Here is a 27,635-nt window from a genome sequence, read left to right on the forward strand (position 1 = left end):
TTGGCTGGCATTCTATCTTAGGGTTTTCTCCAAAACCTCACCAATTTACTGAACATTCTAAAAGGAATGTACTTTTGTCCTGCTTGCCCATGGCTAAAAAATTCTCTGCCCTCAACACCCCCCTCCATATACTGTGAATCTCACTTTCAAGGCTATGAACTAAACAAATCACTAAAACAGCCATAAGCTTTTACTTTTGGACCCATAATTACATTTTTTCAAAGATAAAAAATGGACATGACTCTCCCCTAAATTTAGGGAACTGATGAGAGAAGCAAAATAAAAAGGAAAAAAAAAACAGAAGCCAAGATTTTGATTCACTCCCTCTTCACTACACTTCTCAAGGACTTAAGTCCCAGGAAACTAGCACAAAGTCAACGAAAGCAAGATCTGAACAGTGAGCACTGTGGAAATGACCAGGGGGAACAAGTGTGCCTTCAATGGCCATTCCAAGGAAAGGATGAAGAAAGCAAGAATTTCAGTACCCAGATCAACTGTGCCCTGGAAAGGGTTATTCACATTCAGAGCAAACCAGTCTCCAGGATGAAGCTGGAAAAAGGGACCTAGAAAAAGCACTGGGAGAATAATCCAGTTCATCAGGAGGGAGCCTAGGAGGTAGGGTGCGTCCAGGGACCTAACCTGGCTCTCTGTGCACCTTCAGTGTAATTCAGGACAACAAACAGCCCTCTTACTATTTGCACTCAAGTCAACAACCTACATCAGTATGCACTGTCAAAGGTAAACAGAAGCCACAATATTAGGGGGGTAAGACTTTAAGTTTTAGAGGGCATTCTCAAATGCAAATAAAGGGTAAGGGGCTAGGACATAAGAGGTGTTACTGTCTATAATTATATTTCTGTGTGAAGAAGAAAACAAAAGACACCAAGTTGTGAAAAATATGTCTTGCCAGGGGGAACAAACACCATGTGCGCCACCATGATGAATGAAAACAAGAGTTTGATTCTCCAAATTATTTTTTCCCACTAAATACATCAACTTAAGGGCAAAAAACCTCACATACCAAAGAGTTTCGGATACTATGACCTTCCAAATGTATTTGCAATAGAAAAGCCAGCTCATGTGTAAGTAAGTGGAAGTCTCAAAAATTCATCATAAAGCATGTACCCTAGATAGCAAGAGAACAAACAGTTTATGTCTTAAAAGTACAATGAACTCACTCAGAAAATAAAATGTGTCTAGGCCATATGGAATAAGAAGGGTCAGGACAGAATCTGAGAGGTATATTTTTTTTTCTTCTTAAAGTTTTAAATTATATTTTCAATAGGCTTCATAAAATAGATCATATATTAATTCATTTCGTTACTGACTGCTCATGCCAATTTCCATCTTCAATAAATACTAAGTCCCCTCAGGCTTTTGTAAATCCATGCATTAGAGGAAATGACAAAGATATTAAGAGATTTTATATGGACATCAAACAGGTTCCACTCCCACCAGGGCCTTGCGTTCTGTCCAAAGTAATTCATTGCTGCAGAAAAGGGTCACCTGATAAGGAATACCCAAACCTTGTGGTGGGAGCCTGAATGAATAGCCACCGGCATACATTTTGAATGATGCGTTTTAACTTAACTAGTAACAATGCACGAATTTCCAAAGTAACTCCTAAAACGGGGGCAGGGAGCATCATAAATAACTGTCTCTAAATAAATAGAAAGGCCACCTTTATTCAGAATAAATAAAATGACAAAGGCACTAGATCACAAAATACATCAAGCTCACACCATCCAATTCACAAAACGGAGATCTGAGTGCAATTAGGCTACCCTCCCGCTATTTTAATAAATACCCTTTAAATAAAGTAACAAGTTCGGCTTTTATGTGAAACAAAGCAGAAGAGTGGAATAGAAAAGTAGGTAGGTAAGTGTCCTGGCTATCTCCATTAAGAATTAATCAATCTTAATGTTCAGACAAGGGGAAAAAAACAAAAAAGGCAGACTATAACATTACATCTTAATTATTATTGAAGCCATGTCAAAGTCATGTATGCATAGGAAAAGGGCCAGGATCCATGAAAACAAGAAACAAAGAGAAAAGGGGTGGCAGTGGGAAGGTGAGATCACAGGTATATTTGCATATGTATCACCATTTATTTGTATCCTTCCAACAAAGAAATGAAATAAGTGTGATTGATTGATTTAGTTTTCTATAGTGAAGTGTTGGGAGTGGTGTTTACCTAACACTGTTCCCAAGCTCCACTTCCCTCCTCCAAGTTCCTCACTGGGCTCAGGATCAAATTCCTGCTCTTCAGATGGCTTCTGTGATGCTAGAAAGCTGGATTTTCCCAGCAGGCTTACCTCCAGGAAGATACCACTTCCTTACCCCACAAGGCTGAGGGTCATCTACCTCCTTCTTGCACTGGAGAGACCTGCCATGCTCAACCCCACCTAGTGGCTTAGAACTAAATTGCTCAGGAAATTCTCAGGGGATTCATCAAGCCAAAGGGATGTGATGGGGAAAAAAGGAGGTGAAGTGGGCACTTTTCAGGCACTTGGAAGTTGCTGACAGCACCTGTTCTTTGAAGGGGGTGGGAGGCAGCAACTTATTTTAATAAATAGTTTTACAGAAGACTGCATGAATACTTTTGGGCTCCAGGGTAAATGTTCTTATAATCTCAATACATCTGCCACTGCTTTCTAATTCAGAGAAATGTTTCAAACCTGGTGTGACAAATGCTGGTGACCATATGACCCAGTTAACTGCCTTTTCCCATACTGCTTTTACAGTAGAGGTTAGAGAAATCATAAACTCAGTTTACTTCTTTGCAGGTAGGAATGGTAATGTAACAACCATCTAGCAAATGAGTCATAAACAGAAAAATATCTGAGAAAGCTTTTATTTTCCTAATAAAAGAAATGGGTATGGTGGGTACTGTCCCTTCTCCCTTTTGTCCCTGCCTTAACTAGGGAAGATCAAGAGGAAAAAAAATCCCAGAGGAGCACAGAGCTACCACCAGCTCCGACAACATACAGGTGGAAATAACACCATGAGGCATCCACCTCCAGAAAATTTTTTAAAAATATTTACTTATTTAAGCTACTAATAGTAAGATTTTCTTGTTTTTGCAGAAAATAATCTTCATTGCTACAATGAGATCTTCCTTTTTAAAATTTACTTATTTTTAATTATTTTTTAATTATTTTTTTAACAATTATTATTCAGAGACAGAGAGACACAGAGCATGAGCAGGGGAGGGGGAGAAAGAGGGGGAGACATAGAATCTGAAGTAGGCTCCAGGCTCTGAGCTGTCAGCACAGAACCCAACGTGGGGCTCGAACTCACAAACTGTGAGATCATGACCTGAGCCAAAGTCGGTCGCTTAACCAACTGAGCCACCCAGGTGCCCCAAGATCTTCCTTTTTAAACAAAGCCAGAGCTCCAAGCTTCACTTTATTGAAATCCAACACTCTCAGTGTTAAAGAATTTGGGACAGGAGCGTCTGCATGGCTCAATGGGTTAAGTTCCAACCCCTGATTTAGGCTCATGTCACAATCTCTGCGTTTGTGACATTGAACCCCTCATCAGGCTCTGCACAGACAGCTTGGAGCCTGCTTGGGATTCTCTCTTTTGCTCTCTCTCTGCCCCTTCCCTGCTTGTGCTCTCTCTCAAAATAAATACATAAACTTAAAAGAATTTTGGAGAGCTAAAAAACATGGGAACTAGGATAGCAGAGAGCAAAAGTAAGAGCTGCCATTTACTGAATGATTGCAGATAATTGTGATATGCCTTCTTCATGGATTAGGTCACTTAAGCTTCATACAAACTCTGTGGTGGGATGGTAAGTATCCGGTTTTGCATTTGCAAAAATCCTTCAATTATGTGCCTCATCTAAGGTCATACAGCTGGTAAATGGGGCTCCACATTTTAACTCAGTTCTTGTACTCCAATCACCTCACAACTTCATTCTAGTCTGATACGTTGAGTGAGTGCCTTATGGCAGTAGCATGCAGTTGGTAAAACCAAGAGTAGATATAAAATATTATCTGTGTGTTAACTCACAGCTTGCATTAAGTATAATATACATCTTAAAGATCACTCACAGTTATCCTGTTAGCAGGACTGTGATTCCAGGTCAGAAGGGTATATTATGGACACAGTCTAGAGGGGGTCTTGAGAAAAGAAATATTTTTATTTAATTTTTATATATTTTTGAGAGAGAGAGAGAGAGAGAGACAGAGACAGAGAGCATGAGCAGGGTAGGAACAGAGAAAGAGAATGAGAAGCAGGCTCTACATGACCAGCACAGAGCCTGATGTGGGGCTTGAACTCATGAACCATGAGATCATGACCTGAGCCGAAGCTGGACACTTAACCAACTGAGCCACCCAGGTGCCCCAAGAAAAATATTTTTGAGAGGACAGCACAGTGAGTGCTTAACTAATTAAAATCAAATGACTAGCCATCCTCACTAAGCTCAGAAAACAAAGAAGGCAAAGAGTAAGTGCTAGAGAATAAAGTAATGAGAAAGCTTTTTCAATGTGTCATCTGGAAAAAGTTTCATCTCTAAGCAGGAATATTTAACCACTAAAACTCAAAATAACAAGGAGTATAAAAGGAGACAGTGAACCTCAGAAAGAAAAAGAGACTGGGGTCAGGGGATTGCCATTCTATCATGTTTAACCCTACAAAACGGCCAACAGTCCACTGGTTGATCTTTCAATCTGTAACAGGACTGGGCATACTGGAGGCCAAAGTCATTCCAAAGTGGGATTCATAAGACCCTGGACTATCAGCACGGCATTGCACGGCATTAGAGTATAAATGAAGCTGAGCTTTAATGGGCCTTGAGAAATTCTAAATTATTTTCATTTTTTTTCCAAGAGTAATTTGCAATGCACTTCATTTTTTTTTCCCTCTTCTAGCTTCAAAGTATGCCTATATTCTCCCTGGTACAAAACATTCATATTTGTTTCAATGTCCACCCAATAAACCTACCATAAAACAAAGGATACATCTGGCAAAAGCGAGGAAGTTTAGAATCAAATAATCTGACTTTGAGGTACCTCTGTGACCTTGAAGAACTTAATTATGAGGTTCTATTTGTCTCATTCATAAAAATGAGTGATGGGGCACCTGGATGGCTCAGTCAGTTAAGCGTCTGGCTTCAGCTCAGGTCATGATCTTGCAGTCCATGGGTTCGAGCCCTACGTCAGGCTCTGTGCTGACAGCTCAGAGCCTGGAGCCTGCTTCAGATTCTGTGTCTCCCTCTCTCTTCTCCTCCCCTGTGCACACTGTCTCTTTCTCTCTCCCAAAAATAAACAAACATTAAAAAAAAATTAAAAATGAGTGATTAGAGGCACCTGGACGGCTCAGTGAATTAAGCATCTGACTCTTGATTTTGGCTCAGGTCATGATCTCAAGGTAGTGGGATCCAGCCCAGAATCAGGCTTCATACCGAGTGTGGAGGCTGCTTAAGATTCTCTCTCTGACCCTCCCCTATATCCTCCCTCTCTCTGTCAAAAACAAACAAAAAATGAGTGATTAAAATTCATTAGTGAAAAAAGTTTATTAGTGTTTTGTGATGTTACAAGTGAGATAACATAGATAAAAAGTACACAGTAAATGGCTAAATGTTATATAAATAAAATATGCCACCACTACCACCACCATTAACATCATTGTCTCGATAAAAAGCAGAAAACAAAAGGAAGACACTTATGGGGTGCCTGGCTGGCTCAGTTGGTTAAGCGTCCAACTCTCGATTTCGGCTCAGGTCATGATCTCACAGTTCATGAGATCAAGCACTGCGTCTGGCTCTGCACTGACAGCCAGAGCCTGCTTGGGATTTTCTCACTCCCTCTGCCCCTCCCCCCAAGTGCTCTCCCTCCCTCTCTCTAATAAATAAACTTTTACAAAGAAGAAACATATTTATAATTATGATCTCTATGATTTCCATTCCCAAGCTCAGTATCCTAATATTTGTACTAATATTCATATTTCAGCTTCGTGATGATGACTATTATTTTCATCTGGAGCCCTCATGATAGGAACTGCTGGTTGTAACCTGTTTTTACTATTTGGTACCCACATGTATGTAGCATAACTCTGTTAGGTCAAAACCCATGAAAACATGCTGCGAAGCATTTATTCAATAAACATGTAGCAAATGTGTATACCAGACACCAGGCACTTGGTCGCCATGCAAAGCAGTGTGACAACACAATGGATCTTCTGCTGGCCAGATCCCCAAACCATTTCCTTTTAATAGGCAGGCACTTATTAACCACAGGAGATGTCATAGCATTCCAGAGCCCCCGTCACTGCAATATGTAAACGAAGGCACCTTCGAAATCGCTCTTTAAATTCCACTCAATGTCTGTGAACATACTGGTCCACAATGTGCGAGTCGGAGCAGAAAGCCAGACGAGGGAAACCAAGTTACATAATCTAAGACAACAAAATGGAGCCGGGGTTCTCTGCTTTCATTTACAGAAATGTGGCTTGTCTCCATATGGTTATTTAATTAGATTGGGGATGCATGGCACCCACAGAGTGAAAGAGCAAAGCCAGAATTTTACATACCAAATATTTAATGCGATTTATGAAACACAGACTCTTTCCCTAGGCCTCAATAAGAGATTTCTTTTTCACACTCAAACTATTCCACCTTCTTCCCAACATCTAATAAAATTGCAATGTTTTACATTTCCCTGCATTTGCATGGTTCACCTTACCTGTGTCACTCTTCTATACTGTCAGTCTAAGATATTATTGCATTGAGCAGATCTTAAATTTTGCAGAGTAGAAGATTGTACACGATCTTTACAACACAAAGAAACATGGAGAGTTTCTCTGTTCTTGGTCCCTCGAATGAGAAACTTTAGATTTCTGGAGAGCTTAGAAAAGCACATTCACTGCTCCCTAAATTTTCATAGTTTACCTTAATATATTAATTTCTTTTGACATATGTGTCCATACCTACTAAGGTCAGCCAATGTTCTTTGGAGATCCAAAGATGAATAGGACACAGTTAATTTACTCAAGGAGCTCACACACTAAATTAGACACAAAAAATTAGAGAGCAACAACAAACATGCAAACAGTATATTGGAAGTATACACACAATGTGAGAGGAGCACTGTGGAAAGGCAGCCCAACTTGCCTTGGGAGGGTTTGTGGCAAACATCGCGAGGAAGAAAACATTTCAGCACAGTTGGGACACAGGAATTAAACAGGGAAACAAATGGGAGAAGGCATTCCAACTGAGGTCATGGCATGTACCATGGAATGCAAGTTAGAAACTCAGGGACAATTAAATATATCTTCATTAGAACTCACATTTTGGGGGCACCTGGATGGCTCAGTTGGTTAAGCGTCTGACTTCAGCTCAGCTTCAGCTCACCTCACAGCTCGTGAGTTTGAGCCCCATGTTGGGCTCCGTGCTGACAATATGGAGACTGCTTGGGATTCTCTCCCTCTCTCTTTGCCCTTCCCCTTCTCACTCTCTCTCTCAAAATAAATAAAATAAACCTTTAAAAAAATAAAAATAAATAAACATTAAAAAAAACTAAAAAAGAAAAGAACTCACATTTTGAAGAGTTTGCTTTGATACCTGTGCTAAATCAGTGGCCCTAATTGGCTCTAACATCTCTGTTTCTATGTGTCTTTGACTAAGAGCTTTCTGAGATGTAGACACAGAGTAGCCTCCAAATTACAGAAAGAGAACATTCTTGGTTTAACAACATGGGCCCCGAAGCCAGGTTAAACTAATTCTTTGCGTACACTATGAATGAGGGAGAAACCACATTTGCTCTGATCCATGGGATGGAGTTATTCTTTCAGCCACACCAACAAAAGTAGTCTATCTCCCAAGGCCACGGGGAAAGGTTTTGTTTCTGTTTTTAAAGTGACCACCACTTGGGTTCTCACTTGACCTATACGAAAAACAGACTTCTGACATTGCGTCTAAGTCAAGAGGTTTTGTAGTATCCCTGATGGCAGGCCTTATTCCTTAATAGAAACACTCAGTGTACAATCAGATTCAGCATGAGACACTTGTTCCCGTGATAAGAGTTTTTCCAAAGGGACTCTGAAATAAGAGGCCAAATGTGGTCCAGTGGTTCTATATGTGTGATGAGATTAGTGGGATTTAAATTTTTGTTTGCTTTCACTACACTTTTTAAACGAGCTCTAAAATAAACATTAAAAAAAGAAAATTATATATATATATACACACAAATAGAATTATATACCTATGTAAATATGTAAACACATATGTTGTAGGTGTGTGAATATATACATAAACAATTCTTTGTTCCTGTGAAGGAATATAAAAGGCTCCGTAAACTATGGCAACTTCCAGATTTTACTTCATAGTGTCTAACTTGTATTGTATTGAAATTCATAAATCAGGGAAAAACTAACAAATCTGTCCCTAGGAAAAAATGTAAAGGGTTAGATTATAAGATTTCTAAAACTTATTCATTATAAAATGTAGTAATATTTCGCTGAGAATAGTAGATAAGATGAAGCTTAGAAATTGTTTCTTAATTTTTCCCCCCAACAATGGATACATTTGTGTATGAATGTGTATCACTGACTAGTTTTCAAATTCTTCCGAAAACCTAGCGGGATTTGGGAAAGGCTTTGCTTTTCAAAGTGTTATCGCTTTTCATTTGTAACTGACAGTTTTCAAGAGTGAGGCCATTCATAGTTATGGAAAAATGGTTGTTTTAATGCAACGTTGAATGACAGAAAACCAAACAATCAAACACTATTCTCATATTTTTCATTCTTGGAAAATTACCTTTCAGGAAGAGCTTCGTGTTTTATGTTCTGCACACGAATACGGCAGAGACTTTCAATCTTTTTATGACAAAAAGAAGAAACAAAAGGTGGGAAACAAAAGCATAAGGAACAAACACTAAATTCCCTTTGAAATAAACACACTTCCATTACATGTCAGGTCACATTTGAAAAACTCAGATGGTGATTCATAAATCACAGATCTCAAAATTTTAATATGGGCCAATTTGACTGCAACACGGTTTGATACTTTTTTTTTTGTATGTACACTGGACTCAGGCAAAACAGAGTGGTAGTTCATCTTAGATAAAATCTGGGCCAATCTTATCTCAGCCCCACAGAGGTGAAACAACTTGTCAAAGAGCTACAAGGAGCAAACTTAAGTTGAAATCTCTCTGTTGACATCTACAATAATATTCTCCCCATTATGCTATGCTGCTTTCATTTGGACAGGATACAAAAGACAACATTTACAACTAAGTCTTGTGTTATCATCTACTGAGAAATTTTACCCAGAATATAATCTTGTAAAATCTCTTTCATGATGACCCTGTAACTTGACAATGTTCTAGTAAAATCAAACACAAAAAGCGTAGTCTTTTAACATTTTATGGTATGTTTTCTATTGCAAAGTATGTCTTATTATGAGATGTAAAATTACAGAAAAAAAATCACTAAATATATATATTCCCCAAAACATTGTTATCCATTGTCACCCAATTCCCAAAGACTATCAGTATTCATAGTTTGTTATATTTCATTCCCGTATCTTTCTTTATCAGACGTCTATTGAATATTTGGGCTTTCTATGCATATTTGTGAGATGTTATTTCATTTTGTCATGGTATCATTTTTCATTAACCTGATTTTTTAACCAGATTTTTAATGATTGAGAGTAAATACATCAGTTTTGATCTTGCCATTTCCTTACTATATAAGCGTTATTTCCAAACTTTAATTTTACATTGATATTATAATGCTCCACTCATCTATATTCCAATTAGACTCAAATGTGTAACTTCAGTCCATTTCTCTCTCTGGACATTCAAATATGTACAAGAAAACACCTACGGATATATTCACATAAATGTCCCCACAAACCCCTCAAAGTTCTTATGCCTAAAACACAGCTTAATACTTGGCCCCTCAGATTTGTTCTTTGGTCTAAGTTCTTTACATGAAAGGTGACCTTAGCAGTCACTGGGTTCCCCAAGTTTCTCAGGGCTGCACATCACCTACTTTTCTCCTGCTCAGCACCCACATCCAATTTATCACTAAGTCCTTCTAGTTCTGTCTCCTAAATATCTTCCTAATTCACTAACTGCTTCTCATCCCTATTCCTAATGCCCTGCATCTAATCATTACCACTGTTATCTGAATTACTACCATTGATCCAGACTTCATCTGCTTGTTTCCCTTCACACCTAATCACGTCACCACCAGGAGGCTGACCACAGGGATGGTCAATTCTTCCAGGGATTCAATGCTCTTCACATGGGATCTATCTGCACCATGACTTTCCTTCTGCCTACATTATTAATTTCTCCCTGTTTTCTTAGAGGCTGTTCTCATTCCTCAGGCTCTGTTCAGTTAATACGTCATATGTGAAGTCCTGCTGGAATAACAAAAATTCTGGGATACATTCCTCTTCTGCATCCTTCCATGATACTTTGTACTACTCTATCATCATTCATGCCTACCAATGTACCTTCCTTTAGACTGTCGGTCCCATGAAGGTAAAGAACAAGAAAATCTAAATAAACAGATAAATCAAGCCCTGATGAAACTCTGTCACCATTCTCTTTGTACCAAATATGTATTAAATGCATATGATGTGCGGCTACATTTATTTTCAAAAAGACTTTGCAAATCGACATCACCACCAACATTGTAGAACTTTACCAGTTTTCCTCATGCTGACCAGCACTAAACATTCTGTGGTACTTGTTCATTGATGGGTAAAATGAATATTAATTAACATATACTTCTTGGTTGCCAGCCAAGCTAAATATTAAAGCATGTTTATCAACTGTTTTCATTTACCCTTTTATAAACTGCCTATTCACATTTGTACCATTTTAACTGTTTTACAGTTTCAAGAAAAATGTAGCTACAGATCTCTAAAAATAAGTACAAGGTAATTTAAATGCATAGATTCCATTGTTTCAGTATCAAGTGCCTAATCATGCTAATTACACCTTACTTACACGTTATTTCTTCCAATCCATTAACTCCTTCATTTATCACCAATTTTGAGTTACAGATATCAAAAGATCAGGTATGCTATTCCACAAGCAACAGAATTTTGACTAAAAAGGTTAGCCCTAGACAAAAAGGGTCTTATGCAGGGAAGAACTTACATCTTTAAAAAAATCAATATTTTATGAGGAGGATTCATAAAGAAAAGTAAAAGGCACAAGATTTGTCTTCCATTTCTTAATGAGATGAACTTCTTTGCACAACAAAATCTTTCTTCTGGAAATCACAGAAGATGTTGATATGAGGATGAAGTTTTGATGCTCAGATGAAATCCTTTAATTCCTTTGTTATTTTTCCTAATACACAGATTTAGCTGAGCCTGCCGAGATGTGGTATTTGGTAAGGACTGACAATGCGCCACTAGTGACCAGCAACAGAGTGTGTCCTGATTTGATGTGACAGTCATCTGATTGGGAGGTGGAATATGTACAAGAGAGGGGGCTTAGTTTCCTTATTCTCCTTAGAGAGGATGTCAGACACTGTCAGAAACAGATTTATACCAAGTTGTTTTAGAAACCCCAAATACTGTTCCTTCCAGTATTTTTTTTATCAAGAGGCAGCTTGAGACAAGGGAACAAAAGTGGGTTTGGAGTTAGAGCTTGAGTCAAATTAAGTCTCTCTTACAATTAGTTATAAGATCTTAGGCAAGATATCTAACCTACTTTATCCTCCAAATCCTTCCACATAGAAAAAGAATACTATAGTACTGCAAACATTGTATATATTCAAGAAGGTTAAGTTTACCAAGTTATTATATGGCATATAATAAGCACTCAGTATATAGTAGAATAATTAGCATATTATTAATTATTAAATGAAAATTCAGAGATGGAAGGATAGGAAAAAGACTAATGTGGACTTCCATCCAATAGATTATTTTGTTTGTGAGGAAAAAAAAATTGCCACAGCAAGAACCCTGAGTACTCAGCACTACAAAAAATGCCTAAGAATTTTGTGTATTTTTTCCTTACAAAGTGAGAGGGAGAAGAATACGTGACCCAAAATATACCACGTTGACATGTGGATTATTTTAAGATGAAGACAATCAGGCCAACAGCCTCAAGAAGAGCTTTTTACTTCTCCCTTAACTGTCTAAAAGAATTTAGAGAGTGTGGACCAGGAGCAGAGCTAATACCAGAGATAACTTTTTACACCACAAAGGCTGATTCACATGACAAGGCAAACATTTGTTGATGGAGCATTTGCTTCTCCCACCTTCCTATGAATTATTGCCCTCCCCTTTGAAGTCTCATAGCCTCACCTCTTCTCCTCAGCTCAGGATGGCATATAAGCCCCAACTGCCTATCTGGGAGCCTCAACTCTCTGGGGTTGCAGGAAATTAACCATTTTTTCTCCTGTTAACCTGTCTTATACCAATTTAATTATGAGTCCAGCCAAAGAACCTAGAATGGAGAAGGGAAAAGTGTTCCTCCCCTGCAGATCTCATGCACCAACATGGAGCCCTCCACTTACTAGGCACTGCTCACCCCAGAACTGCTACAGCTGAGACATCCTGGGACCTCTGACAGGGGCCAGGAGAAGATAAGAATTTTTCCCACGACAGTCACCAGGATCTCTGCCTATAGGATCTGGTGGAAGTGAAAGTGGTGAAAGTCCTTTTATTTTTTTCCAAATTCAGACTAGTAGGAGAAAATATTCGTGTGAACTAGTTCCTTTGGTATAGCGACGCTGGTAAAAATCTCTTAAGAGTACCCTTGTTTACTATAGATCCCTTTCCTCCAAGCGATGGCCACTGTTTTAGTCTTTTATGTCATTGTCCTAAGAGAGAAAACCACAGGGTAGAACACAGGCATAGGTTCTATTAGGCGACATTTCCAGATGGCCTCACAGACTGGTGAGTTCCTGGACCCATGTTTAAACTGTTTAAACTTTGCTGTGGGCCTGCTATGTAAAAACCAGATAGGTTTTCCTTTCATCTTGTTTTATGTCCTGAGAGCCTGGTTTTGTGACCAGTGAGAATATTCTCTCAGGTTTCTGCCAGCAGAATGGGGCAAGTGCAGGTGTGTGTTGTGTGGCCCATTGAGTAGACTGACATTCTAAGACCGAGGTTCACAAGAGCACTCTTGTTGTCCAGCAATGCCAGCCCCCAGAGAAATTTTTTCATATGGGTCCCAGTCTAATAAGGGCCTTTGTCATCTCAATCTCCATTGCCTTGTTAGTGCTGGAAAAGTCTCATTCCAGTAGTGCCTTCCTGGTGTCACAAATTGGTGGGTCTGTGACTAGAGGTTTTCCATGATCCTGTGAGAGACCACAGACACCATTTCCACTACACCATTCTCACCACCCATGACCCTAAGGTCTCTGTTTTCTTAGGCTAACTCTGTAGTGAACGCCCTGGATAAGGGCTTCTTTAGGATGCCTCTTGCATCTTTGGTTAAGCCATAAAAATGTTTATTGGTTTGAGTAGCTATGAAGAATAAGAGATCTTACTCGTCAATAGCGAGATTCTTTGAATTAAGAAAACTGTATTTGGTAAAAAAAAAAAAAAAAAAAAAAAAAAAAAATTAGAGAGCTTTCATCCTAAAGAAATTGTCTTACTGCTTCCTAGTGAAAGACCAAATTAAAAAAGGAGATACAAAGAAATGTAATGGCTAGCCTTAGTGACTCCCTTAATAAGATGAAAGAACAGAAATTAGACTTAGAAAAAAACTAAAGTCCACAGCCAACATATATTTCCCTTTGAGACCTGGCACTACTGCCTCCCCCAAATTCCCTTACCTCCCAAACACCTCCACCTTCCCCAGAAAATGGGTTAAATGCTCAGCTGCCTGCTTTAGCTTCCCTTTTCCTCCAAGATTTACAGAGCACTCCAGCCTTATCTCTAGGCCCAAAATGTAGATGTTGCTCACGTAAATGCAGAAGGCCAGGGAGCATATTTATCAGAAGTATATCCGGGGTAAATTTATCCCAGAAGTTTATCTCAGATAAACAATAAGCCTCCATATCAGCCTCTGAGCCCAGCCTGCTGGGCTCCATAATCAGCCTCTACCAGCTTCAGTGCTTCCTAAGCAATGGCTTTTATACACATATCATGGTCTTCCACTCAAAGAACTCAAGTTCCCTGAACAGCAGCAGATGTCATTTATAGAGCCCTTTATCCCTACTTTTAGAAGAATCTACCAGTTTTAAAGGGGAATTAAAAAGATTAATGGTCAGGGGTGCCCGGCTGGCTCAGTTGGTTGGGCATCCGACTCTTGGTCTCAGCTCAGGTCATGATCCCACGGTTTGTGACTCTGAGCCCTGCATCAGGCTCTGTGCCGATGGTGCAGAGCCTGCTTGGGATTCTGTCTCTCCTTTCTGCCCCTCCCCTACTTGTGCAAGCACTCTCTCTCTCTGAAAATAAATAAATTCAAAAAAATTTAAAAAAAGATTGCCCAAAATATTAAAAAAAAAAAAAAAAAGCTTAATGGTCATTCACAACCCCACTCACAGGGAACTTGTTTGGCTACTAACAGTTGCTCTTTCCAACCAGGATAATACTGTAGTTACCACACAAGCCAGCACCCCAACCCCCTCATATGAAACCTCCCTCAAAGAGGCAACAGATGGACAGAAATCCCCTGGGCCCTCCTGCACGTGACCAGGAAATGGTCCAGCTAGAGGCTGATATTCAAGGGCTAAACCAAACATAAGGAGAGGCTTTATCCCCTAAGGTGAATTGATCTAAGGTTAAATTTGGCACTCAAAAAGCAGGAGAACATCCAAAGGCCTTTGCTGGATGCCTTACACAGATCTTTCAAAGGCACACTGCTCTAAACCCAGCAGCTTCAGAACACAAAAACCTTGGAATTTATGTATTAATAGACACTACTCTCCCTGATATAAAAGGGCAAATTCAAAATCGTGTGCTTGGGTGGGCTAGCAAACTCTATAAATAATGGATTTTTACAACGGAAAAGGCCACTCAGTTCTTTCAACATAGCTTGCAGGAATGTAAGCCAAACGAAAGCAAACCAAAAGAAACAAGCAAACAAGAGTTAGAATCAACAATTTCTGAGTTACAACTCGAATCTTGAGAGACACAAAATGCTAATTCAAAGAGCAACTCCAAGTCCACCCACCCTTTCCTGTTTGCCTTCATACATGTGAAGATACTGTAAAAATCAGGACACTGGAAGCACAATAGTCATGCACTTAAGAAAAAAGGAAAAATTACCCTAGATTTCAGAGGCAAACACACTCCAAACATCCTAGGAGAAAACATGCATTCTTTCTTATCTGTCCCTCGAAGATGTAAATCTAACCATGTCTCTGAAGTGTAAACACCCCAGGAGGAATTAAAACTATATCCTAAGACTTAAAAAGGGAGGAGAGATTGCTACAAAAGCTCCTTTGCCCAAATCTGGCCCACAGCCTTCATAAGACCACCTGTCAAGGGCAAATACAAATCTTAAAAGACTTCTCCACAGGGATGCCTGGATGGCTCAGTTGGTTAAACATCGGACTTTGGCTCAGGTCATGATCTCATGGCTCTTGAGTTGGAGCTGCGCTTGGGGCTCCCTGCTATCAGCACAGCGTCCACTTTGGATCCTCTCTCTGCCCACCCCCTCCCCAACACTTTCTCTCTCTCTCAAAAATAAACAAACATTAAAAAAAGAAAAGACTTCTCCACGAATATTAGTAAAAACCTTGAACCACTTAAGTGGGTAACTTTATCTTGTTCCACCTGCCACAGACACCAGGATTCATAAACCAGTGAGTTTTGTATTGCACCTGATTTATAGCTAGAATTTTATAACGGAAGTTATGGAGTCTCTGTGTCTGCCTTTTTATATTTGTTGGTGGACATATGTTATATATACATGACATTTTCTACCTCCAGATGTTATTGCCAAAATTAATTTGTGAAGAGCTCTATTTAATTGGCTGAAAGACAAATAAATGCTTATCATATTCAATAATTCTAAATCTCACAAATATAATGGAAATTAACTCAAATGTTAAGTTCACAAGATCTCATATGAGTTTTCTGGTAAATAAAAGCTAGTTTAATTTTTTGGTTTATTTTTAAAATGTTTTATTTATTTATTTTTATTTTATTTACTTATTTATTTTTGAGACACAGAGAGAGACAGAACATGAGTGGGGAAGGAGTAGAGAGAGAGGGAGACACAGAATCCGAAGCAGGCTCCAGGTTCTGAGCTGTCATCACAGAGCCCAACGTGGGGCTTGAAATCATGAACCACGAGATCATGACCTGAGCTGAAGTCTGATTCTCAACCGACTGAGCCACCCAGGTGCCCCCTGATTATCTTGGTTTATTAAATACAGACATATCTTTTAGAGTTATCAGCATTAAGTACAATTATTTATATTCTGTGTTTACTAAAAGTCAAACTCAAGCTATCTCTGTTACAAAACTTGTCAAGGTAACTTAAAATAACTTAAGAAAGATAAGATGATGGCTAACTGCTTTAGTGTCTCATGTGATCTTCAAAAGGAATCTAAAAATTGTTGTTAAAAAGAGTGGGAGAGAGCCAAAGCATAAGAGACTGTTAAAAACTGAGAACAAACTGAGGGTTGATGGGGGGTGGGAGGGAGGGGAGGGTGGGTGATGGGTATTGAGGAGGGCACCTTTTGGGATGAGCACTGGGTGTTGTATGGAAACCAATTTGACAATAAACTTCATATATTGAAAAAAAAGTTAAAAAGGTGTGTTAAATAGATATAAGTAGGATGAGAATTTTTCAGGAAACTTTTCAACAATGATTGTTTTATGCCATGTTTACTTAAAAATAGCTAAATTTCTTTGACTTCCACTGGTAAAAGTTGTCCTAGGTTTAAAAAATGGCATTTCGTGGACTATCTAGATCATTTGCAAATAAAACACAGGAACAATGGTTACTGAATGCAAGTTTTTCCACTTTGGGCTTCTTATTACAGACAAACTAAAGATATATAGAATCTATCACTAAAAATGTCTGGTGCCACATACAAAATAAACTGTACTATGAGAAACTGTATGCTTCAAAGAAATTTTGAAATAAATTCACAAATTTGCCAATTTATTTTAATATTTTTGAGAGAGAGAGAGAGAGAGACTGAGGGAAGGGGAGAGGGAGAGACACAGAATCCCCAGCAGGCTCCAGGCTCTGAGCTGTCAGCACAGACCCTGACACAAGGCTCGAACCCACCAAATGCAAAATCATGACCTGAGCCCAAGTCAGATAGATGCTTAACCAACTGAGCCAGCCAGGTGCCCCACAAATTTGCCAATTTAAAGAATTTTGGTATGACAGTTCGCAAGCGCTTGGTTTTAACTAGAAATTGAAGTTTCTAAGGGTTAAGAATTCTAATGTACAATTAAAGCTACTAAAAATAATGGGGCAAAAAATTCTGTATGTAAGGAAAATTCTACATGTAAGTAAAATTGTCGTTGTTAGAAAAGGTACAAGGTACAGAGATGCATTTTTGTGGAAGAAAATGAAAGTGAGGGGCACTTGAGTGGCTCAGTCAATTAAGCTTTCAACTTTGGCTCAGGCCATGATCTTGCGGTTCATGGGTTCAATCCCTGCATCAGGCTCTGTGCTGACAGTTCAGTTGCTTCAGATTCTGTTTCCCTCTCTCTGTGCCTCCCTTGCTAGTGTTCTGCCTGTTTCTCTCTCTCTCTCAAAAATAAACATGAAAGGGAGGGGAGGGCAGGAAGGTGATTTTGCCTAAATGGTTATTTCAGAATGGGAAGGAGGAAAATGAAGCACCAACTATGGGCAAAGAAAGTTGACCAGGAAGTTAGGAAAAAAAAAAAAAGTAATATTGAATGATAGAGTTGGCTACAAATTGAATTATTATGAGTTTTAAAATTAAGCTTTAATACCAATAGTGTGCTCATATAAATCTAAATCTGCTGGAAGGACAAAGTTTCTTGGACTATCAGTCGGCTCTTGATAAGATTTGTGAAAGGTTACCTTTTAAGTAATTCACTTAGAAACAAATATTTAATGTTTTATCAAATTAATTACCTGTGCTTCATATTATCTTTATCATCAGGTTCTTTGATTACTTAAGTAAACCCAAATTTTCTGATACTAAAAGAGTGGAGTCTGGCTTAGACTAAGTACCCTTCTATACTTGTCTCTGAAATCTTTTTGTCAGTTTGGTTAAACGGATAATTCAGTATTTTTCATAGTTATCTGTAATCCTAGTAAAATGTCTAAAGCTTTTTGGTATTTCAGACAAAATTCCCAAAATTCAGTTTCTAAATGAAGTCTTTTTGGCCTCAAACTAACTTTTAGGAACCCGTGAAATGTCTCAAAAGATTTGTTCTCCCTGCATATTAAAAAGGGGGGGAGGGAAAAAGAGAAAGAGGTAAGTTACACTAATTAGGCTTATTTGGTCTATTAATTCCATGGGAAATATTGTCAAACAAATGGTAATAAATCTTCTTAGGTCATATTTGGGGTGTCTGGCTGGCTTCGTCTGAAGAGCATCTGACTCTTGATCTTAGGGTCATGAGTTCAAGTCCCACATTGGGGGAAGAAATTACTTAAATAAATTAAAACTTAAAAAAAAAAGCTTCTTAGATTATATAGGTAAATATTATTAATATGAATGTCCTACAAATTGCATGAAATTTCTACAAATCTGGTATGTCTATGTCATGGTATAACGTTATGCTGTGCACCACAGAAATAACCAAATTTTCTTAGCAATGATGAACGATTCCCTGATCTTCAGTGACTATGATTTTTAAGTTTGTCATTCACAGGAAGTTAGCTGTTTTACCCAGATGCTTCTGCAACACTGCTCCTGCCTGATTCGCTTTCATTTTTGGAGACATTCATGGAAAGGATTGTGAAAAGTACTCTATGACAGAGCTTTCTAATGACTTTCAGGTTCTATCACTGAACTGGATATGAAATTACAGAACTTTAACGGGGAAAAAAAAAAACACTGATGGCTTCATAAAATTGCTAACCAAATATCATGATCAACAAGAATTACAAGGGGTTGAAAAAGGTGATGAGGATAATTATTATTACGACTTTTTGTTTGAAACACTGCTGGTTAGTATTTTGTTTTCCAGATATAAGGAAACCTTTCCTCTTAAGTGAACAATGACAGCAGTTTGGTAAAATATACCTTTGTAATATAAGCAGGACTGAAATGTCTTTTTCTCCTGGACCTGATCCCTTCAGAATTCACCTCCAGAATTCAGAAACTCTTTGTATTCTTATTTTCATGGTAATGTAATTATTTGCATATGTTCCTTAAGAATCTATTTTCCTTGTAGCAGGACACAAGTGAAAACATTAGTCATAGTACCAATGCTTTGGTTAGAATGCAGTGTTTGGGAGAATCATGCACAGAGTCGGATACAAGCCAGACAACTTGAAGGAACTTCGGTTGACTTTATGGAGCCAATAAGGTCCCTTGGAACCTTGGCCTGCCACTTTGTTTATAGGGTTCCCAGCAGCCTTACAGGGTAAGGAAGGTCATGTCCTGACAGGCAATGGGTACAAGATGCTCAGGGTATCTGAAAGCCTTGAAAAGCTTTTAAGTCTAATCTGAGATTCCTTATAAAAAGTTCCAGCAAAACAGATTAAAAGATTCTCTATGGTCAATCACTATTCTTGCTTCCCTTATGTAAGTAATCAAGCCAACTTCACTGAAACTAGACTGAACTGGTAAACAAATCAGTCTTACTATGGTTATCTTCGATAGAAATGGGGGTGGATCATGGAGAGAAAAATTACGTTTCAGTAGAATACACACTTATGGAAATCAGATTCTCATTCTTTTAATTGTCTTTGAGGTTTTATTTCCACCTGTAAGCAGGGTTGTGCCCTAGATTATTGTAGTTTTCTCCAATTTTTGGCTATAACTCTGCAAATTAACCCCTCCAATTATTCTCCAACCTTCTGATTTGAAATCCTTGAGAAATGACACTGTCCTTTTACTGAAGCAATGCAAGCTAAAGTTAGACGTGATATATACTTCAAAGAAATCACAACAGGTTATGTATGTATAGACAATCTTTGCGCCTACAGCTGTGTAGGCCACTCAGATCACCCGAGACATTCAAACTGCAAACCAGGAAAATGTGTACGATTGCCAATGCCCACCTTCCTTCTATCTGAAGATGGCTCGAGGGTGACAGTTAGAAATCTTCTTGACTGGCTCTCCTCAGAACTCGGAAACCAGGACTAGAGTCTGCTCCAATCATCAATTCCTGTTTTTCTTCTGTTTCTATAGATCTGCCTCTTAATAAATACTTGACTGCTTGCTTGAAAGGATTTTAATTGGACTGACCTAGTATCAGGACAAAGAGACTGGTTCAAAGACAGCAATCTACCAACTCAACTTCTGGACTGTGAAATTTCTTGGGGAAGTTTCAAAGGTGGGATTCATAGGGAGGAGAATACATGACCCCAAAATATGACCCTTTGACATGTGGATTATTGTAAACTCAAGGCAATCAAGACCTAAAATACTCAGTGAGAGGTTTTTGTTTTTTTACACCTCTCTCTGAACTGCCTAAAAGAATTTGGATAGAGAGCCTATACCATGAAGAGAACTAATACCATAGATAACTTTTTATACCAGAAACACTTATTCCTGTGGAAAAAAAAAATATGTTAAAAAATCGTATCTATATATAGATATCTCTATCTATCATATAGTTAGATACAATTTTTTTAACCAAACGCTGTTCCTCCCATCTTATGAATTATCTCCCCCTGCCTTGAAGTTCCAGACCCCAAACCCTTCTTCTCCTTAGCTCAGAATGACATATAAACCTCAATATTCTACCTGCCTGGTAACCCCAGACCTTTGGGGTTCCCATATGTATACAATTAAATTTCTATGTTTTTGTTTGTTTGTTTTTTTCCTCCTGTAACCCTGCCTTGTGTCAGTTTAATTATTATACCAGCCAAAGAACCTAGAAGGGAAAAGTAAACGTTTTTCTTCCCTAAGAAAACAGTATTGGGTCACTTGGGTGGCTCATTCAGTTACGCATCTGACTCTTGATTTCGGCTCAGGTCATGATCTCACGGTTCGTGAGTTGGAGCCCCGCATCGGGCTCTGTGCTGACCTCATGAAGCCTGCTTGGGATTTTCTCTCTCTCTCTCTCTCTCTCTCTCTCCCTCTCCCTCTCCCTCTCCCTCTCCCTCTCCCTCTCCCTCTCTCCCTGCCCTTTCCCTGCTGTCTCTCTCTCAAAATAAATTTAAAAAAAAAAAAAAAAGAAAGAAAAAAAAAAGAAAACAATGTCTAAGATCACAACCCAGTGACCAATTCTGGGAACATGAATATTCTCTGAGGATTAAGGCCACCAGCCTTTGTTTTAATGTGTTTAGTAAAGAGCTTTATGTACATCATCTGAAAACCCGAAGTTGTACATCGAGAATCTGGCATTTGACTTATGGAGCTTAAGGGGAAAGGGGGAAAAAAAAAGCAACAATAGAAAAGCCTACTACATACTTGAGCGGCTTAGTATTACCTAATCAGCTTAATTGCACTGGGGTGAAACCTGGTATGCATGCTGTCAGCAAGAACAATGGAAGGAAAGAGAGCACTCTAACAGAGTAAGTTTAATTACATGATGTGATTTAATTATTTAGCTATCTCAGCACTCCACCTCTATATATAAATGAATATGAATCAGACAACACGTCCATATCACCATTCCAGTTGCTACCTGTCATCACTAGGTTGAAACCTTGGAGCGATCCACGGCTTAGAGCAAGCATTTCATTTTTTGGCACCTAGGGTCTGGGTCAGGAGATCAGTAATGACCTGTGTTACTACTGAACAGGTTTTGAAATTTAAAGAAACAACCAATACTAGTTGGTACTTTGGGGGGAGATATTAAACCATCAATCAAAAGGATCTATGTGTCCTAGAAGGAATGAAACACTTCCTAACATTTAGAGGTAAATTCCAGGGCAAAGATGTGGGGAGTCCAGGAAACGATCAAAATTTTCTTATTAGATTAAGAGGGGAAAAGAAAGAATGGATGCTGATATCACTACATTATCAATCTTCTACTTCTCCTGTCTCAGAGTCTGTTTGGAAGCCGAAATACACATTAAAGCAAGCTGGACTACAATACTCACCTAGTCAAATAACGGTTTCTGTGACCATTTCCAATATTAATTTACAGAAGCAATGGCACTGGAAAATCTGGGGAAGGAAATATTTTCTGGTATCCTTACTTTCAAAACAGAACTGTATCCTCTTCAGGTACAATTTCATCTAAATGTTTTAACTTAACACTTGTTTGGAATTGATCTTTAGGTAACTCTAGAATCATCAACCTAAGGGCCCTCAAACAGGAGGTCAACACCGGAGGTTATAGTTGGTTAGAATTAAAATTTAACACATTCACTGCAAAGTGGACAGAAAACACACTAAGTACTTTTATCAGAAGAAAACAAAGTCAAGGCATTAAAAATCAGCGTACGACGATACTTGAAGTTGACAGTATGAGGTTTAATATGGCAGCACAAAAGTCCTGGAGAGAGCTAACGAGAATGGCAGTAGAATCTGCTCACTAAAAAACCCCCTAGATGCATGCTATATTACCCTTCCATCCCTATTATATAATCCCTAGGATGCAAACTATAAAAGTAAACTGAGGACTTAAAAATGCATTTTCCCACTGGATCGTAATATATTACATTGTCTATAAAAATGACCAGTTGATTTTAGAAGTCACAGTAAATCTGACTGGACATTGCCCATCTTTCGGGAAGGGGCCTCTGGAACACAATGATTAACCACCACATATAAGGGATTCCAATCAAAACAACACCTCTTGTTTACCTGCTATAGGTAATGCCACTAGCAAGACAAGGGTCCTTTGGGCAAAAGAATAAGGGAAGATCCTGAAAGTCTCAATTCAGAACAAAGAGGAAAAAAAAGCAACAAAGGATCCTATAATTGTTTACTCATTAATGTCTGAGTGCAACTTACAAAGTGTTTTCATTTAATTTTTTTTGTCCAAGTGACTTTTCCTTACCTGCCCACGATAAAATGTGATAAAAACAGAAGTGAGGGCACACAAAGTTTTGACCCATAATAAATACCAGTAATCATTTGCTCATACACGGGCAGTGTGCCTGGCTCTGGGGCCTGAACAAATGTCATTATGGAGGGTACTGAAAGATCAGATATGCCAATAGGCACTTAATAGAGCAAAACGGGCATTCACAGGTCGTTAGAAATTATTGGAAATTGGGGGCCATTGAATACTCAGAGGAAACCAGTACAGGTGACAAAAACATTTATTCCTCTTGGATACTTCCCTTTTCTTCGATGGCAGAAACACGATTTCCTTCATATGGGAAAAAATAAAATAAATAAGCCTTCATCTCTCAACATTTAAAGTTCTTGGACACAATCCCGTAGAGATCAAAATGCTGACACTGCAAAGAACAAAACAATTCACTTGTCTTCCATTTTAGCCTACATCTGTAGTCCCCACCTCACACGAATCCCAGAAGAAACCACCAGGAAAACCACAAAAATGGAGAAGATATGGGAATCCACTTGGCTTCCAAGAAACTCCATGCTTCTGAGGCCGCGTGTGTGTTACAGACCCAGACGAGATTGATGAGGCAAGCTTCCCCTCTTATTATAACTCTGGTGTCCAAGGACTCAAGGAGTTGCTTTCTGAAGAATGTGCTTCTCTCCCTATGACTGCAGGGAACAACACAAACCTGCAAGATAAATGTGGGCTCCCGGTTTGGTTGAAGGTCTGGGCTTGCCGCAAATGCAGATTACTGGTTTTCTATTAGTAAGTGCAGAACACTAGACTTCAGTTAGATTAATTATACATCAAAGCAATGTTCTCAATTGACAACAGTAGACTTAAAGGTAAAACTACGAGAACAGAATCGTGCTTTTTTCCCCTTTGTCTCACAGGAAACCATTTCACTCCTGGGCCATTGTCACACAGCAGTGATTCACAGAAGAATGTAATGTTTAATGAGCCAAATATGAAGATAATTATGCCAGTTATATTTGGGACACACACAAAATAACAGACCATATCTGTAGACTCTTTATGAACACTCTAGGGCAGGGAGAGAAAAGAAGATTTTCTTTTTAATAGCTGCACTGGATTTTTACTATGACTGAATATCTTTGAAGTAATACATTGCTTTTCTGCCCAATTAAAACAAAACAAAAAAAAAGTTAAAGAGTCAAAAGAGTGCATTCTTAATTTCAGAGGTTCTAAAAGGAATTTTAAGTTGTTCTGAAACTCTAATTTTATCCATGTGTCTGTCCAAGTGAATAATCAGATCTGTAGTTTCTCAAAAATTATCTACTGATATAGCATTATGTCTTCATACTTGCTTTTTTGATCGCAAAGTAATATTTTAGATAAGCCTACACAACAATACCATTGCAAGTGGGAGTAAAAATAGGTCTTAAATCACCAAAGGACTTAAAGGAGGAAACAATTCTAGATCTATTTAATGCAATTTGTTGCCTATAGATCTGTTTTAAGCAAAGTTAGTAGATAGCAAAGATAATCACTAATTGGTAAACACTGTTAATCAGGTTTCTGAGGCAAGTATTCAGAGCAAGGGCAAAAGTCAACATTATGCTGTATTTTGGAGACATGTGCTTAAGAAAAAATACTTTATATGGACATTTGGGGTGTCCTTGTTATGCAAAAGGCAGAAAGGGGCAGGTTGTCCAAAGTCACCTTTGGAAACTTTGTGTGCTAATGATAGCAGGTACTATTGAAGTCAAACGATTTAACTCATTTCACAGACAAGAAAAGTGCCAATCATAGAACCTAAGTGACTTGGCCAAGTTTACTCAACTAGCTAGTGATGGAGTCCAGACTAGGGAACTAGAAACACATCTCTTAATAGAGTTCTTTCTGCCACATGAAACCAAGATTCAAGTGAAAAAATCTGACATTTAAACCCAAAGTTACCTTGAAGTTTTTCTTTCCTCCTAGATGAAACCACCTCTCTTTGCATAAACATCTTGCAGGGTAAAAATATGCCAAGGCATTTCAGGAATTGGTTGAAATCGCAGAGCTCATTGTAATCATCTTAGCAAGCTTGTGGAGTTCTGGGAGGGCTCCACTGATCAGAAAAAGGGCAAGTGAAACATTGCTCTTTGAGGGAATTTAGATTTGGCTCCACATGAGAGCTCATCAAAGACTAAGAGAATTGAGTTTAGATCAGATTACTGCCAAGTGGGTGCACAACTGATTAGAAAAATGATTTCTAAAATCTGGTTTTAGACATCCAAGTGTGACACCACTTGTCACAGAATTCATTCCAAAAATAGTCTGAGAGCAAAATAAACATATTTAAATGTTCACTTTTAGAATTAACAGGTATTACTCGAGGATATTAGGATTAGTAAAGGGTGCCGTGTGCAATGTTGGTGGGGCTGGGTATTATGAGCTCGTAAAACCTCAGACTTTGGATATTCGAACAATCACGTGGATGGTTCTTCAAGGCATCTCAAGTTTTAATATCTAAGGGAGGCACATAGAGCTGCTCATTGCTTTAATTTTAAAAAACATTTTGATTAAGGCTGGGTTAGAGAGAGTTTGTTCATTAAGGTGCTGATGAAACCCAATTTAAATAAGTGTGTAACAACCTCAGAGCAGCTGCTTAAAAAATACCAGATTACTTTTACAATTTTGAAAAATGGACATAGACACAAGGAGAAAGACATTTTAAAAAGTCAATGGGCGCCTGGGTGGCTTAGTCAGTTAAGCATCTGATTTCAGCTCAGCTCATGATCTCACAGTCAATGAGTTCGAACCCCACATCGGGCTCTGTGCTGACAGCTTGGAGTCTGGAGCCGGCTTCAGATTCTGTGTCTCCCTCTCTCTGCCCCTCCCTTGTTCATGCTCTGTCTCTGTCTCTCAACAATACATAAATGTTAAAAAAGAAAAAAAAAAAGTCAATAGGGATGGTCCAGAGGGTAGAATAATCTTACAACCCAAGGATAAACATATATATGTTTGTTTCTATTTTAAGATTCAAATGGGATTTCAAATGAAATTCTCACCAACCAAACCATTCGTGGGGTTGGAAATCTCAGCATGAGGATCAACTCTTCCTAATCTTGGCAAGGAGTCAATGGGAGAAGTCTGGCAGACGAAGCATTTCTTAGCTCCTATATTTTTCTCCCTTTCTATGCTAGTTCAGTTTATCTACTGTCTCTTTATGTCACTGATGCAATTCCTCTTCTGTGACAGGAAAACAATCACAATTGGTTTCCAATAGTCATTTTCATAAAAGGAATTTTTCCACTTCCCCGTGTAGTTTCAACCTTTTTCTACTACCTTACCTCTCACACTTACCTATTCCTCCTGTGCTACTCTCTCTCTAAGAGTAAAACAAACAAAAAAAACCTTCCTTTAGGGAAAAAAAATGTATTCCCTCCATTTTCTAATTCAAAACAATTCAGATTTATACAACTGGAAACTCATTAACATGCTGCCTATGCAACGGGCCACCTCTACTGGACGTCACCCTTTGTCTCATGCTTTGTCTGATGGTCTAGAAATGGTATAAACATCTACAGCTTTAGTAATATCAGGGGCACTATCTCCTTCAAAAGGTAGAGAAGGCTGCATTCCAATTTTTATTATAAAGTCCTTGACGCATATAAACATTTTCGTAGTAAGCAATGGTTAAAACGATATACATAATGTAAATACATAAGGAATGAAGCATGGTAACCCAAGGAACTCTCCACTCATCCTAAGGAAACAGAACATTCCCAACACCATGGCTCCATAGTTCCCCCTGATAGGATGTCCTGTCTGGAACCCACTGTTAACCACCACCACCCTATGCTATGTTTTTACTTCTTCTTTTCTTTTGTTAAGATCACTTCCTTCTTTATGTTTAGGGTTTCACCCTATGGGTATATAACTATAGACAACATATTCTTTAGTTGATTTTTTCTGAGCTTCATCAAAATTGCAATAGACTACATGGATTTTTCTGATTGCTTTTAAAAATATAGATCTTTGAGATACAATTCTATACCATAAAATTTCCCCACTTCAAGTGTCTAATTCAATGGTTCTAGCATATTCACAGTTATGTAATCATCACTACAATATAAGCTTATTTTTTTAACCAGGCTTCAGGCCCAACATTGGGGATCAAACTCATGACCCTGAGATTAAGAGTCGCATACTCTACCGACTGAGCCAGCCAGGCACACCCACAAACTTTAGAACATTTTCATCACCCCAAAAAGAAATTTTGTATCCATTAGTAGTTAGTCTTCCTTCCCCCCCACCCGGCCCTAGCAATCATTAATACACTTCTGTCTCTACAGATTGGCCTATTCTGGACGTTCCATATAAATGAAATCATATAACACGGATTGTAATTGGCTTCTCCGAGCAGAATGTTTTCAAGGTTCATATTGTAGCATATCTCAGGGCTTCCTTCCTTTTTATTATCAAGTAATATTATCCAATAACATACCATGGTTTGTTTATCCATTCATCAGTTCATGGGCATTGGGGAAACTTTCACTATTATGAATAACATTGCTATGGATATTCACAAGCACTGTTTTTTGTGTGGATATACAATTCCTTTTGGGTATATACTCCTAGGAATAAAACTGATGGGTCATATGGTAGCTAT

The 27,635-nt window shown here is 38.5% G+C and overlaps 1 protein-coding gene across 12 annotated transcripts in view; it reads right to left on the reverse strand.

The window, feature by feature from the left end:
- Positions 1–27,635, reverse strand: part of UNC5D (unc-5 netrin receptor D) — a 574,975-nt gene that overhangs the window by 253,580 nt on the left and 293,760 nt on the right. The gene's annotated exons all lie outside the window — the stretch shown is intronic.

The sequence above is a fragment of the Panthera pardus genome, unplaced genomic scaffold, assembly GCF_024362965.1.
Source record: "Panthera pardus isolate Hobbes unplaced genomic scaffold, ASM2436296v1 HiC_scaffold_13, whole genome shotgun sequence".
Classification (NCBI taxonomy): domain Eukaryota; kingdom Metazoa; phylum Chordata; class Mammalia; order Carnivora; family Felidae; genus Panthera; species Panthera pardus.